This window comes from Tursiops truncatus, chromosome 2 (assembly GCF_011762595.2).
Source record: "Tursiops truncatus isolate mTurTru1 chromosome 2, mTurTru1.mat.Y, whole genome shotgun sequence".
NCBI lineage: Eukaryota > Metazoa > Chordata > Mammalia > Artiodactyla > Delphinidae > Tursiops > Tursiops truncatus.
This window is the reverse complement of record NC_047035.1, coordinates 8,853,635-8,867,516: the sequence shown is the minus strand read 5'-3', so window position 1 is coordinate 8,867,516 and position 13,882 is coordinate 8,853,635. Positions and strand designations below refer to the sequence as shown.

The 13,882-nt window shown below is 43.9% G+C and overlaps 1 long non-coding RNA gene across 2 annotated transcripts in view; it reads right to left on the bottom strand.

Moving 5' to 3' along the window:
- Positions 1-463: 463 nt before the first annotated feature.
- The window catches only part of LOC141277930 (uncharacterized), a 61,448-nt gene continuing 48,029 nt past the window's right edge, over positions 464-13,882 (bottom strand). For both annotated transcript variants that reach the window (XR_012329842.1, XR_012329843.1), the window contains exon 4: positions 464-776. This is a non-coding gene — a long non-coding RNA (uncharacterized lncRNA). The remainder of the gene's footprint in view (positions 777-13,882) is intronic.

The following is a 13,882-nucleotide window of genomic DNA, read 5'->3' as shown; positions in this document are numbered from 1 at the left end:
TGAAAACTACCAGTTGCTAAGTGATGCTCTTAAGCTGCTCTTATAGTGAGGTGCTTTCAAAGGGCCAACACAACTGAAGCTCCCGGGTTGGCTGAGGTGCGGCTTGTCACGCCCCAGGGAAGCCTGAGAGCGTAAGTTCTGCTCTCTGACACTCGCCATGCTCCTCCGCATGTTCATTCATGCACAGGACCCTTCATGAACACCCTGATCACGCTGCAAGGTGAAAGGTGAGGCTGGAGAAGCAAGCAGGGATGGAGCCTGGAGGGCCTGGAAAGCCATGCTATTGGGTGTGGCCTAGCTGCACACTCTGGGCACCCTTTGCCAGTTTTTGAATAGAAGGATATTGTGACGTAAAGCATGTTTTGGGAAGGGAACTCTGGCTGTAATCTAAAAACGGCGAAAAATCTGTTACCAAACTTAGGTCTTTTGCTCGCCACTCGAAAATCAATACTCGAGAGGCAGGTTTTGGTAGAAAAGAAAACACTGCTTTTAATCAGAAAGCCGGGAGAAGCTGGACTCCGTTTCCCTGAAAACCGACTCCCAAGATTCTGTTCGGCCATGAAAGTTTTAAAAGGAAAAGGGGAAGTAATTTCGTTGAGATGGAGATGAGACTCATAGCCATCCCTCCACTGTGTGCAGACTCATCGACTTCTTTGGATGCTATCTTGTTTACACAGATAGTTCACACTGTTTGTTCATGAGATTACTGAAGAGGAAGCTAGGGAAGAGATCTGGTCATCTGTTAATTACTCGCTCTTCATTTCTACTTCTTTGATCTATGGAAAAAACCAACAGGTTAGGCAAGGTACTGTGTGATCAAAAGATTTGAAAAGGGGCTTCCCAGGTGGCGCAGTGGTTGAGAATCCGCCTGCCGATGCAGGCGACACTGGTTCGTGCCCCGGTCCGGGAAGATCCCACATGCCGCGGAGCAGCTGGGCCCGTGAGCCATGGCCGCTGAGCCTGCACGTCCGGAGCCTGTGCTCCGCAAGGGGAGAGGTCACAACAGTGAGAGGCCCGCATACCGCAAAAAAAAAAAAAAAAAAAAAAAGATTTGAAAGGTGTAAACAACAAGGTCCTACTGTAGAGCACAGGGAACTATATTCAGTATCCTGTGATAAACCATAACGGAAAAGAATATGAGAAAGAATGTATGTATATGTATAACTGAGTCACTTTGCCGTACAGCAGTAATTAACACGATATTGTAATTCAACTATACTTCAATAAAAAATAAACTTAAAAAAGAAGAAAAGAAAAAAAAAGATTTGAAAGGTGTGTTAGGGCCCAAGATGAGTAGAGCATAGAGGCACGTGGTTTAAAAGTTAGTTACAGCGTAGCTTTACTTAAATTGTCAAGAAAAGGGGTTTCCTGCAAAGAGCTGCTTACAATATCCTTCCCTCAACAGCTGATAAACAAAACAAAAAGACAACCCTCAGAATGGGAGAAAATATTTGCAAATGAAGCAACTGACAAAGGATTAATCTCCAAAATATACAAGCAGCTCATGCAGCTCAATATCACAAAAACAAACACCCAATCCAGAAATGGACAGAAGACCTAAACAGACATTTCTCCAAAGAAGACTTACAGATGGGCAACAAATACATGAAAAGATGCTCAACATCACTAGTCATTAGAGAAATGCAAATCAAAACCACAGTGAGGTATCGCCTCACACCCGCCAGAATGGCCATCATCAAAAAATCTACAAACAATAAATGCTGGAGAGGGTGTGGAGAAAAGGGAACCCTCCTGCACTGTTGGTGGGAATGTAAATTGATACAGCCACTATGGAGAATAGTAAGGAGGCTCCTTAAAAAATTACAAATAGAACTACCATATGACCCAGCAATCCCACTACTGGGCATATACCCTGAGAAAACCATAATTCAAAAAGATACGTGTACCACAGTGTTCATTGCATCACTATTTACAATAGCCAGGACGTGGAAGCATCCTACGTGTTGATTGACAGATGAATGGATAAAGCAGATGTGGCACATATATACAATGGAATATTACTCAGCCATAAAAAGAAACAAAACTGAGTTATTTGTAGTGAGGTGGATGGACCTAGAATCTGCCATACAGAGTGAAGTAAGTCAGAAAGAGAAAAACAAATACCGTATGCTAACACATATATATGGAATCTAAAAAACAAAAACAACCAAACAACAACAACAACAAAATGGTCATGAAGAACCTAGGGGCAAGACAGGAATAAAGATGCAGACCTACTAGAGAATGGACTTGAGGATATGGGGGTGGGGAAAAGTAAGCTGGGACAAAGTGAGAGAGTGGCATGGACATATATACACTACCAAACGTAAAATAGATAGCTAGTGGGAAGCAGCTGCATAGCACAGGGAGATCAGCTCAGTGGTTTGTGACCACCTAGAAGGGTGGGATAGGGAGGGTGGGAGGGAGGGAGATGCAAGAGGGAAGAGATATGGGGACATATGTATATGTATAACTGATTCACTTTGTTATAAAGTGGAAACTAACACACCACTGTAAAGCAATTATACTCCAATAAAGATGTTAAAAAATAAAAATAAATAAACTATTAATATCAAGGATGAAAGAAGGGTTATTCTGCAGAAATAATCAGCCAGCATAACCCTATAGCCACAACTTGACAAAGACATTACATAAAAAAGAAATTACAGATTAAATACACCTCATGAATATAAACATGAAAAATCTTAACAAAATACTATCATACAAAATCCAGTACTAAATAAAAGGAATAATGCATCGTGACTAAATGGGTTTCATTGCAGGAACGCAAACTTGGCTGATGCTTTGAGAAGCAAACAATGTAAGTTGTCATATTAAGACAAAGAGGGAAAGGGCTCCCCTGGTGGCACAGTGGTCGAGAGTCCGCCTGCCGATGCAGGGGACACAGGTTCGTGCCCCGGTCCGGGAAGATCCCACATGCCGCAGATCGGCTGGGCCCGTGAGCCATGGCCGCTGAGCCTGCGCGTCCGGAGCCTGTGCTCCGCAACGGGAGAGGCCACAACGGTGAGAGACCCGCGTACCGCAAAAAAAAAAAAAAAAAAAAGACAAAGAGGGAAAACACGTGATAATTTTTATAGATACAAAAAATTACATTTGCGAAAATTCAACACTCATTTATAATAAAAGTCTTGGAAAAACAGAAATTGAAGGAAAGGGCATTTATGGAAAAGCTACAGCTAGAATTATACTTAATGATGAAGTATGTAATGCTTTTCCCTTAATACCAGGAACAAGGCAAGGATACATGCTCTCATCACTTCTATGCAATATTGTACTAGGTTTTAGCCAGGAAATAGATAACAAAAATCAAAGCCATAAAGGTAGGAAATGAAGGCATAAAACTCTTGCAGGTGACATAATTGTTTACATATAAAATGCTTTAAAAGCTACAAAATAACTATTAAATTAATAAGTGAATTTTGCAAGGTCATAAAATACTAGGTTAATATATAAAAATCAATCATATTTATATGTTAGCAGCAAACAATTTGAAATTTAAATTTTAAATAGCAATGGCATTTACAATATCAAAAACTGTTAAATACCTGGGAATAAATGTGAAAAATATATGCAGGACCTATATACTGATAACTGGAAAACAATGTTGAGAGAAATAAAAGATATAAATAAACAGAGAGCTATACTATGTTCATGGATTCAAGACTGAATGTTTTATAGATGTCAATTCCCTTTTAATTGATGTATGGATTTAATGCAATCCCAATCAAATTAACTACTAGCAGTCTTTTTTTTTTTAATTCCAGAAATTGACAGTATACTTCTGAAATTTGGATGGAAAGATAAGAACCTAGAATATACAAAGCAATTCTAAAAAGAAACAAAAAGGTTGAAGGACTTAACACTTTCTAACTTCAGACCTTGAGACTAACCATAAAGTTACATTTATCAAGACAATATGGTACTGACATAAAGATCAACAAATAGATCAGTGGAACAGAATAAAGAGCCCAGAAAAAAATTCTCGCTTAGGTAGGTTATTTGATTTTTTATAAGGTGCCAAAGCAAACCAATGGGGAAAGAAAAGTCTTTTCAGTACATTGTAGAACATATAATGACATGGGGTAAACATGAACCGAGATCATTAAGCAAAATTAATTTAGGATGAATCGTATGCCTAAACATAAAGGCTGAAATAAAAATTCTAAAAACAAATATAGGAAAATATCTTCATGGTGTGCGGAAGGGAAAAGTTTCCTACATGGGACAGAGAAAGCAATAAGCACTAAAAATTTTTTGAAAAGTTAGACTTGACCAAAATCAAAGCCATCTGCTGGTCAAAAGGTATTATATTTTAGAAAATGAATAAGTAAGCCAAAGACTGGGAGAAAATACCTATGAAACGTATATCTGAAGAACAGCTCGTATCCAGGACATATTTTTTAACTCCTGCACCTCAATTACGAAAAGACAAACAACACAATAAAAATTGAGCAAAAGGTTTAAAGAGACATTTCACAAAACAAGATATACAAACAGCAATAAGCACATGACAAAGTCTTCAACGTTATTAGTCCCGAGGAAAATGAGATGAAAACCACAGTGAGACACCACTTCATACCACCTGAGAAGCTAAAAGCTTAAAAATCTAATAATGGCGAATGTTGGTGAGCAGATAGAACACCTGAAACTCTCATCTTCTTATAGAGCTTACACTTATACTTTATACACTCATACGGTATAAACTACCACTGTATACACTCATACAGTTTCTTATAAAGTTCAACTTCTATGGAATGACCAAGAATTCTGCCCCTAGATATTTACCCAAGGAAAAGAATGAAAGTATATGCCCACAAAAACTCCTATACAAGAATATTTACAGTAGGTTTATTTAAAATATCCCCACATTGGAAACAAATCAAATGTCTCTCAACAGGTGAGTGGATAAATAGTTTAATATTCTAACAAGGGAATGCAGCACAGCAATAGAAAATGACACCAATACAGACAACAATGTGTGCAATTCTCATAGACGTTATACTGAACAAAAGAAGCCACGCACAAAAGACCACATGGGATTCCTTTTATAAGAAGTTGTGAACAGGCCAAACAATTGTGTTCTGTGGTGATATAAATCCAAACAGTGGTCGCCTTTGGGAAGCAGAGATTGACTAGCAGGGGCCATGAGGGAATTTTCTGTGGAAATGGACATATGTATTTTCTTGATTGGGAGTTGGTTCCATGGGCATTAACATTTGTCAAAACCCATCACACTGGACATTTAAGATCTGCACACTTCACTGTCTAAGTTTTATCTAAATTCAAAAAGAACTGCATACATAGTGTGCCTAAACAATATAAAAATAAAACAATAAATTTGAATATAGAATATAAGAACTGAATGGTAAAAATAGGGGGAGAAAAGAAGTATGAAAAAAAGAGCTTCTGGAAGAGGGTGTGGAGAAAAGGGAACCCTCCTACGATATTGGTGGGAATATAAATTGGCGCAGCTACTGTGGAGAACATTACAGAGGTTTCTTAAAAAATTAAAAATAGAGTTACCATATGATCCAGCAATTCCATTCCTGGGCATATAGCCAGAAAAGATGAAAACTCTAGTTCAAAAAGATACATGCACCCCAATGTTCATAGCAGCACTATTTACAAGCCAAGATATGAAAGCAACCTAAATGTCCATCAGCAGACGAATGGATAAAGAAGATGTGGTATATATATACAATGGAATATTACTCAGCCATAAAAAGAATGAAATAATACCATTTGCATAGATGGACCTAGAGATTATCATGATAAGTAAGTCAGACAGAGAAAGATAAATATCGTAGGATATCACTGTCAGGTGGAAACTAATAAAAATGATACAAACGAACTTATTTACAAAATGAAAACAGACTCACAGACATAGAAAATTTATGTTTGCCAAAGGGGAAAGGGGAGAGGAGGAGGGATAAATTAGGAGTTTGGGATTAATAGATATACACTATATATATATATAATAGATAAACAACAACAAGGACCTACTGTATAGTACAGGAAACCATATTCAATATCTTGTAGTAACTATAATGGAAAAGAATCTATATATATATGTATAACAGAATCACTTTACTGTATACTTGACTCTAACACACATTGTAAAAAAAAAAAGACAGAGCTTCTTCCAGCAGTGGGCCCAGGCCAGAGGGCATGGCTTGGGGAATAGAAAGAGAAGTCTGCTCACCCCTTTGACTAGACCCCCTTGGGCAGGGCACCATCTGTACCACTCCACAAAGCAGCCCCATAAGTAGAAGGATACGGATGCAATATTAGCATATTAAGCTCCCAGTTCCCAGCTGGCTAGAGTTGTGTAGGGATGTGGAGACCCAGACTTTTTATGACTGTGCCACAAACTCCTACTGTGACCCTATCGTCTCTAAATAAGAGCCCTTGTGCGTGTGGGAGGGGTGTGGCTGGGGGAAGACTGGCGTGAGATTCTGGGTCATTGACTCATGGCTTTGGGGGGAATGTGGTATTGACGCCCAAGAATCGTCCCTTTTGACCAGCACCCCAAGTGACCGTAATGCAAGTTCTACAAGAATTTGACTTGCAGACCCCCCAGTTACCACTTTCCCCCGCTTCCAGTATTCTGTGATTTCACCCTCTGTTAAGCTTAAATGAGTATCTTTGCAAGGGGTCCACATGCAGATGAGAATGCAACCCTGGCTGTGGGCCTAATGTGCATTTGGAGAGATCCCCCTAGACTAATCTCCCATCCAGAGTAATGGTAGCAGAGGCGTGATTACATTAACATCGGGAAGGCAGCTGCAAAACTTATCACTTTAGGGGCTTGGGCTTCCTGGATTGTAACTGCCACTGGCCCAGGATGTGGTGTCAGATTAGCTGAGAGCTATGTGACAGGTTCATTAGCTGGAAAACCTCCCCAGCCCCCAAAATCAATTGCACGAGGCATGGAACCTGGAAACAAGGGAAGCCGCGCTCCCGCAGCCCCTTACAACTGGTTCCCCGAGGAGACCCTGACTGGCAATTACAGGTTGTATTTGCATGTAGGTTGCATTTCATACAGTACAGGTTGTATTTCTGCAGTGAGGAAATCAGGAGCTTGATGGGAAAAATAACCTCTACCCCTGTTTACTGAAACGTCTCTGTCCCACATACCACTGCGGTGCTGTCCCAATCATCCAATCTCCTGGGGTGGTATGGAGGCTAGAACAAATAATTCGATTTTTGAAATCTGGAGTTGTTATGAAATCACTGAAGTCCCAAACCGAGGAGTGAAATGAAGGGTAGTGTTGAGAAAGGAGCAGCCTGTCTCCTCTCCAGCAGGAGGGATATAGGCGACAGGGGCGACGCTGATTGCCTGGTTTGGGGCCAGCCGGCTTCTGCTGGGGTTTGACATGGGACCTCACTCAAGAAGGGCTGAGTCGGAGCCCTTGCAGGTATAAAGCACAGCGAAGAATGAGGATGAGCTGAGTCAGGAGGGCTCAAGGAGGGGCTTGTGGTGGGCCTGAGGGGGACTCCCCAGATCCATCCACAGCTGTGATGAATCTAGCCCATCAGTCCACAGCACTGCTCCCCTCAGCCCCTACCCCCGTGCCTATTATCTGTCCAGGGGCGGCCATGTGTCCTAAGTTGCCCTGATCAGACTGAAGGGAAAGATTCAGAAGGTTGGTTAAAAGGTCTCCCTGTCTGAAAGGAAAGCAGGTCCTAAGACTCGGACCTTCCCAACCCTATAAGACTACCAGCAAGAGAGAAATGACAGCTGGTTCAGGACTCCTGCCAGCCTCTAGAGAAATCCTGGACTATGCAGCTCTGACACATTAACACCCTGCACAGATCGAGACACTCGTGGTCTCCCAGATTCTCATCAAGCCATTGGACTTCTCTTCCATAAACGTGTTCTCAACACAGCCATGATGTGACGGAGCCGCGTGTAAATAGGGGTTTCAATCAAAGATATGCACAGGGTATTAAACATGTACCAAAGGAAGAGTTAACTTGAATACAAGGTCAAAATCAGCAACAAGTTCTACCTGCTTTCCTTTCTTACCGAAGTTTGCCCGCCAGGGCACCGAGGGTTGTCACTTGCCTTGAGTTGGAAAGCGGTTTGCATTCACAACTGTAAATTTATTCATTCTTTTAATTTATGTAAGGTTTTTGGACGCAATTCTCAATTCTTTAAGAGATGACAACAGATTTTGGTTTTCTACTGTCGTGTGAGAACATCAGGCCCCAGCAATGTGTCATTGTGAGGAAATAAAAGTGCTGCAGTAAACTGAAAAGAAAAAAAAAAAAAAAGGGTTTCCCTGTCTTCTCCTGGTGGGTGTAAGGAAGCACATTGCCCTGTTGTCACCGGCCACCGTATTGCAATCAGGCCACGGACCAGCTTCAGGGTGACTGAGTAAAGAGACTGGAGAGAATCTGGGTCCCTGACGAGAGCATCAAACATTGATAGAACTTTGCCTGAAGCCCACTCTGCCTAGACGTGAGACATACATTTCCTCATCGTTTAAGCCTCTTTGCCTCAGATATCTTTTATTTGCTGTCCAGAGCCTCCTGACTGGTACAGCATCCCCTAGAAGGGGTTGGACACAGAAACTGACCAGGAGCTTAGCAGAGAATTGTAATTGGTGAAGCAGGCCCAGGTATAGGAGCCTATCATTCTTGTCTCAAACTTCCGTGACATGTCTTCGTTCATGGCATTTTTTTCTACAAAGATATACTTGATTTGCATATTAAGTATTAGGAATAGTCTTTAATTCCACCAAGAAAAAGTTTCTCTCCTGTGTTTTATGAAACCCCAAACCTTCTCAGTCTATCCTTTATTTCCCACTTTAAAAAAAGAAAAATTTGTTGAAATGTAGTTGATTTACAATGTTGTGTTAGTTTCAGATGTACAGCAAAGAGATTCAGTCATACATATATATATATATATATATATATATATATGTTCTTTTTTTACATTGTCTTCCATTATAGGTTATTACAAGATATTAAATAAGAGTTTGGGATTAAAATATACACACTACTATATATAAAATAGATAACCGACAAGGACCTACTTTTTAGCATAGGGAACTATAGTCAATATTTCCCATTTTTGAAAGAAGTACATAGAGAGGTGAGAAATATCTCACTCTTCTTGTTAAGAAAAAAAATCAGCGTAAGTGCAGTGGTAAATGACTACTGTCATATGGCCTCCATGTGAAGGCTAAAGTGGAGAGCAGTGGAGGCTGGGATTAAAGAGAGCATCCTACCCCACCTAAAGGGCTTCAGCAGAGGGTGACATGCAGGAATGCGAGCCCAGGATCACCTAATCTTCTGACTCTTCAAAAGAAGCTGTAAACGTTATTTACAATGGCCAAGACATGGAAGTGTCCATCAACAGATGAATGGATAAAGAAGCCATGGTGTGTATCTATATACAACGGAACACTACTCAGCCTTAAAATAGAACGAAATTTTGCCATTTGCAGCAACATAGATGGACTTGGAGAGCCTTATGCGGAGTGAAATAAGTCAGATAAAGATAAATACTATCTGATATTGCTTATATGTGGAATCTACAAAATACAGCAAACTAGTGAATATAATAAAAAAGAAGCAGATTCACAGATATAGAGAACAAACTAGTGGTTACCAGTGGAGAAGGGGAGGGGGCAACATAGGAGTGGGAGGGAGGTGGGAGGTACAAACTACTCGGTATAAGATAGACTCAAGGATGCATTGTACACCATGGGGAATATAGCCAATACTTTGTAATAACTGTAAATGGAAAGTAGCCTTTAAAACTTGTATAAAAATTTTTTAAAAGAAGCTGAAAATAATTTTTTAAAAGAAGCTGAAAATTTGTATGTGAAGTCTCCACTGAAAAAAAAAGAAAGAAAAAAAGCAGACCAGCACTGTATGGGCCAAACAGAATACATCTGTGGCTGTTTATGCCTGGCCAAGGCTCAGCCTGGCAGATCCCAAGCATGAGATGAGTGGGCCCTGCATCTCCAAGTAAACCACCAGCTATGTACAAAGCTGTGTCATCACAGTATTATTTATGACACTGAAAATGTGGAAACAAGCTAATTTCTAATAACAAGGATCAGCTAAATAAACTATGGCAAATCTACCTGATGGAAGATTATGCAACTGTTCAAAAAAGACACTTATAAGAAGTAACTTGAGAGAAGCACTTATGATATAATGTTAAGTGGGGGAAAACAGGGTCCACACACTTGTATATATAACATGATTACAACTCTGGCAAAGAATACAGAACAGAACAGTGCATTAGAAATTAATTCTAAAAGCAAGTGAACCAAATATTGTCAGGCATTGTTTCTGGGCGGAGAGAGTATTACCCACTCTTCTTCTCCTTAGACCTGGTCTACACTTGTGTCTGCCCTCCGGAGTCCTTCTCTCTCTCTTCCCGAGGCATCTCCACCTGGACCTGGTCCACACTCCGCCCTCCTCAACTTCCCTCCCACAGGCCTCCCCACGTCTCTCCGGTTCCTCTGCTGAGCATCTAGAATCCACCAGTTCACTCACCTCTCCCTGCCACCCACCCTGGTTTAAGTCGGCAGGCCTAAAGCAATATCTTCATACTTGGTCTCTCAGATTCCATTCTTGTCCCCTAAAATCCATCTTCCACAGAGCAGTCACACTGACCCCTTTAGAGGTTCTAGTAGATCAGGTCACCACCCGTTTAAATCTGCTCCCCCAGTTCCCTAGTGATTTCTCAGTGGTGCCGGTACAGGTTCAGTAGCTAGGTGATATCAGGGCCTTTGTTTCTGTGAGGGTCTTGGTCTTTTCCTCATGGTCACAAAAAAGCTGCCTCGTCCAGGCAGGAAAGACTTGGGATCTGTTCTTTTCATCTTCCAGTAATCTCGGTGCCCTGAGTCATGCCCCAGGGGCACCTCTGCGATTCACACAAGCCCAGTGGGTGGCAGGGCCACTGTCACTGGATCATCCAGCTCCCTGATGACGTTGAGCTCCTACTAGGTGCCAGCCACTTTGCCAAGCACTTGACATTAGCAAGATTCTAGAGATGGCCCCAGATTCCCATCCCCTGGTTATTCAATCAACACTAACCCAGGTACTTCTGTGAAGGGACTTTGCAGAGGTTATCTGGTGGGGACCTGACCCAATCGGGTGAGCCTTTAATAGCAGAGAGTTTTCTCCAGTTGGAGGCAAAAGAAGAAGTCAGAGATGTTAGAAGCCCAAGAAGGATTCTACGCGCCTCTGCTCTTTAGCGATGAAGGGGGTACTTGCTGAGGGATGTGGTGGCCTCTAGAAGCCAAGAATGGCCCCTGACCATAGCACGCAAGGACGTGGGGACCTTGGTCCTGCGGCTGCAGGGAACTGGCTTCAGCCAACAACAAGAATGAGTTTGGGGGCAGATCCTTCCCTGGAGCCTCCAGATAAGAACCTGGCCTGGCTGACACCTTGATTCTGGCCTTATGAGAACAGAAGCAGAGAGCCCAGTGGGCCTGCCTGGACTTCTGTCAGGACCGTGAGATAACAAGCAAGTTTTGTTTTAAGCCACTTTTGGGGTAATTTCTTATGCGGCAATAAAAAACTAATGCACTCATTTAATCATTAGTCCTTAATCCACCAGCCCTGCTGGGTGGGCATTCTCATCTTCTGTTTACAGGTGAGGCTCCAGGATGTTTTTAACATGCAAAGGTCACCCAGAGGCCCCAGGACTGCAGGCTGAGGCTCTAACACCCGGTCTCACCAGCTGCATCTTTGAAGCATTCGTCGTGGGCTGGCCCCGGGGCTGGACGCTGGGGACACAGAGGTGACCCAGCGAAGCCTTTGCCCCTCAGGAGCCTATGGGTTTGTGGAGATTTCCTAGTGAGATGGGAATAAGGAAAGAATTAGCTGAAGAGGCTCCTTGAACTCAGTCACAGCCCTCACAGCGCAGCCTGAGCCAACATCCTCGGTTTCAGAGCTGAAAGGGGAGTTGGCAGGAAAGCCAGATTGCTGCCCACCTCTCCTGACCCCTGCTGTTCCCTTTCTCCATTCAGACAGCAATCATGGGCCCTTTTGTCCCTTCGGAAACACGAAAGGAAGGAGGACCAATTGCCACGTTGCTGATTCCTGCTCTTCCAATCACCACCCCACCCTTGGGGAAAAGCAGAAGGGACAGTGCATCCTCAAAGCCGGAGGGACAGCGAGAAGGGAGGGCGGAGGTGACAGCCAGGCACCTGCTTCCCTTTCTCTCTCTATCAGCCCCTCTTCTCTGCTCATGGCCACACCCAGAGGCCAGGACAACTGGGGGGCAGGCAGGGGTTCATACCATGAGTGACAAGGGTTAGAGACAAATTGATTCCTTTCTCTGCCCCTGTGAGAACCCAAGGGCAGACTCCCAGGGTGACAGAAGTCTTGAGAGCTTCCAAGCTCCTTTCCGGCCCCAGTTGTGAGCAACTGCCTGTCATAAGGATGCTGGGAGGAGATGAAAGCCCAAACCCCGGGCTTCTCCAGAAATGGCCTCTGACCATACATTTTTTTCCACACCACCTCTTGCCACAATATTATGCTCAAAACCCCTGACCACAGCGGCAGCACAGACAAATCTCTTCGCACCCTGGATGCCTGTCGGGGGGCAGGGCAAGGAAAATCAGAAAGCACGAACTTGGAACAAATGCTCTCGTGGTCCATGATGGAAAGTGGAAGGCTGGCCAGTCACTTCTTTCCCAGGTCGGTACAGAGCGAGGACAGGTGCTGGCACGGCCCTGCACCCAGGAAAGGGTGGGGGGGGACACACCAGTTCTTCACAGCCTGAGGGGCAGAACAAAGACCCAGGGGAGACTGGTTGGAGTTTGCTAGGAACACAGGGATCCCCAGCGTGAGGACTATTTGCAAATGTCTTGCTACTAAAGGGGAAAGACCCTGCTCTGTGAGAGGTGCTCTTGTCCTGCTGAGTACGGGTGGGTTTGGACGGGTAACTGTAGGCTGCCGAGAGCTGGGCTGCTCTGGGGACAATGAAAACATGGGATTCGGGGACCGGCAGGGAGGTGGGTAAGCAGAAGGAGTGGATGCGCCGAGCTGTGGCAGGCTGGGGCTTAGGGCGGTGCAGCGGGGAGGGCGCCAAGGTGAGGATGGTGGAAGGGCTCCCAGGTGGTCTGTCTGCCATGCACTCCCTGTGCCTTCTCCCAGACCTTCAGAGCATCTTCATTGCATGCTCACTCATGCTCACTTCTTGTTGGCTCTATATCATTTGTTTAGTTTGCAGAATCAAAGAGCTGGGGTCCCAGTCAGGTTCCACGCACACAGGAGGGATGTGGGGCAGGGAGATGAGCCATGAACTGAATTCCGTGGAATCGGGGGCTTGGGGCCAGAGGTGTCCATGGGAACTTAAATCCCCAAGAAATATTGGGAAAAGTTGGATTTCCCCAGGGTGAGAATTGGGGGCTCCGGTGGACCTGGTGTAGATGGTATGAATCAGAGAAATCTCTACTGACCTGAGGTCTTTCAACCATTCATTCCCACGTGCCTTCCCATCCCCCCACCATACCACACACCCCCACCCCCACACAGTGCCTGATGAGTGTCCCCTCCGTGTGCCCACTCAACCCTTATACCTACTCCAGCCCATGGTGGCACCCATCACACTCTATTGTCATCACCTGTTTACTTCCTTCCACCCTCTCTGGACTCTAGGCTCCTCAAGCCCAGAGACCGAGTTTACGTGTCTCAGATCCCCCAGAACTTAGCTCAAAGCTCAGTCAAGGCCGGTGCTGGATGGAGAGAACAGGATGGACCTTTCTGGAATCTGACATTGCACCAGGCTCTGAGAGTGCAAGTCGAATAAGACCTGCCACCTGTCCCCAGAGTTCTCAGAGTCTTAATGAAGCGGGCGTCCTGGGGGCAGTGAGGTCCCCATCTC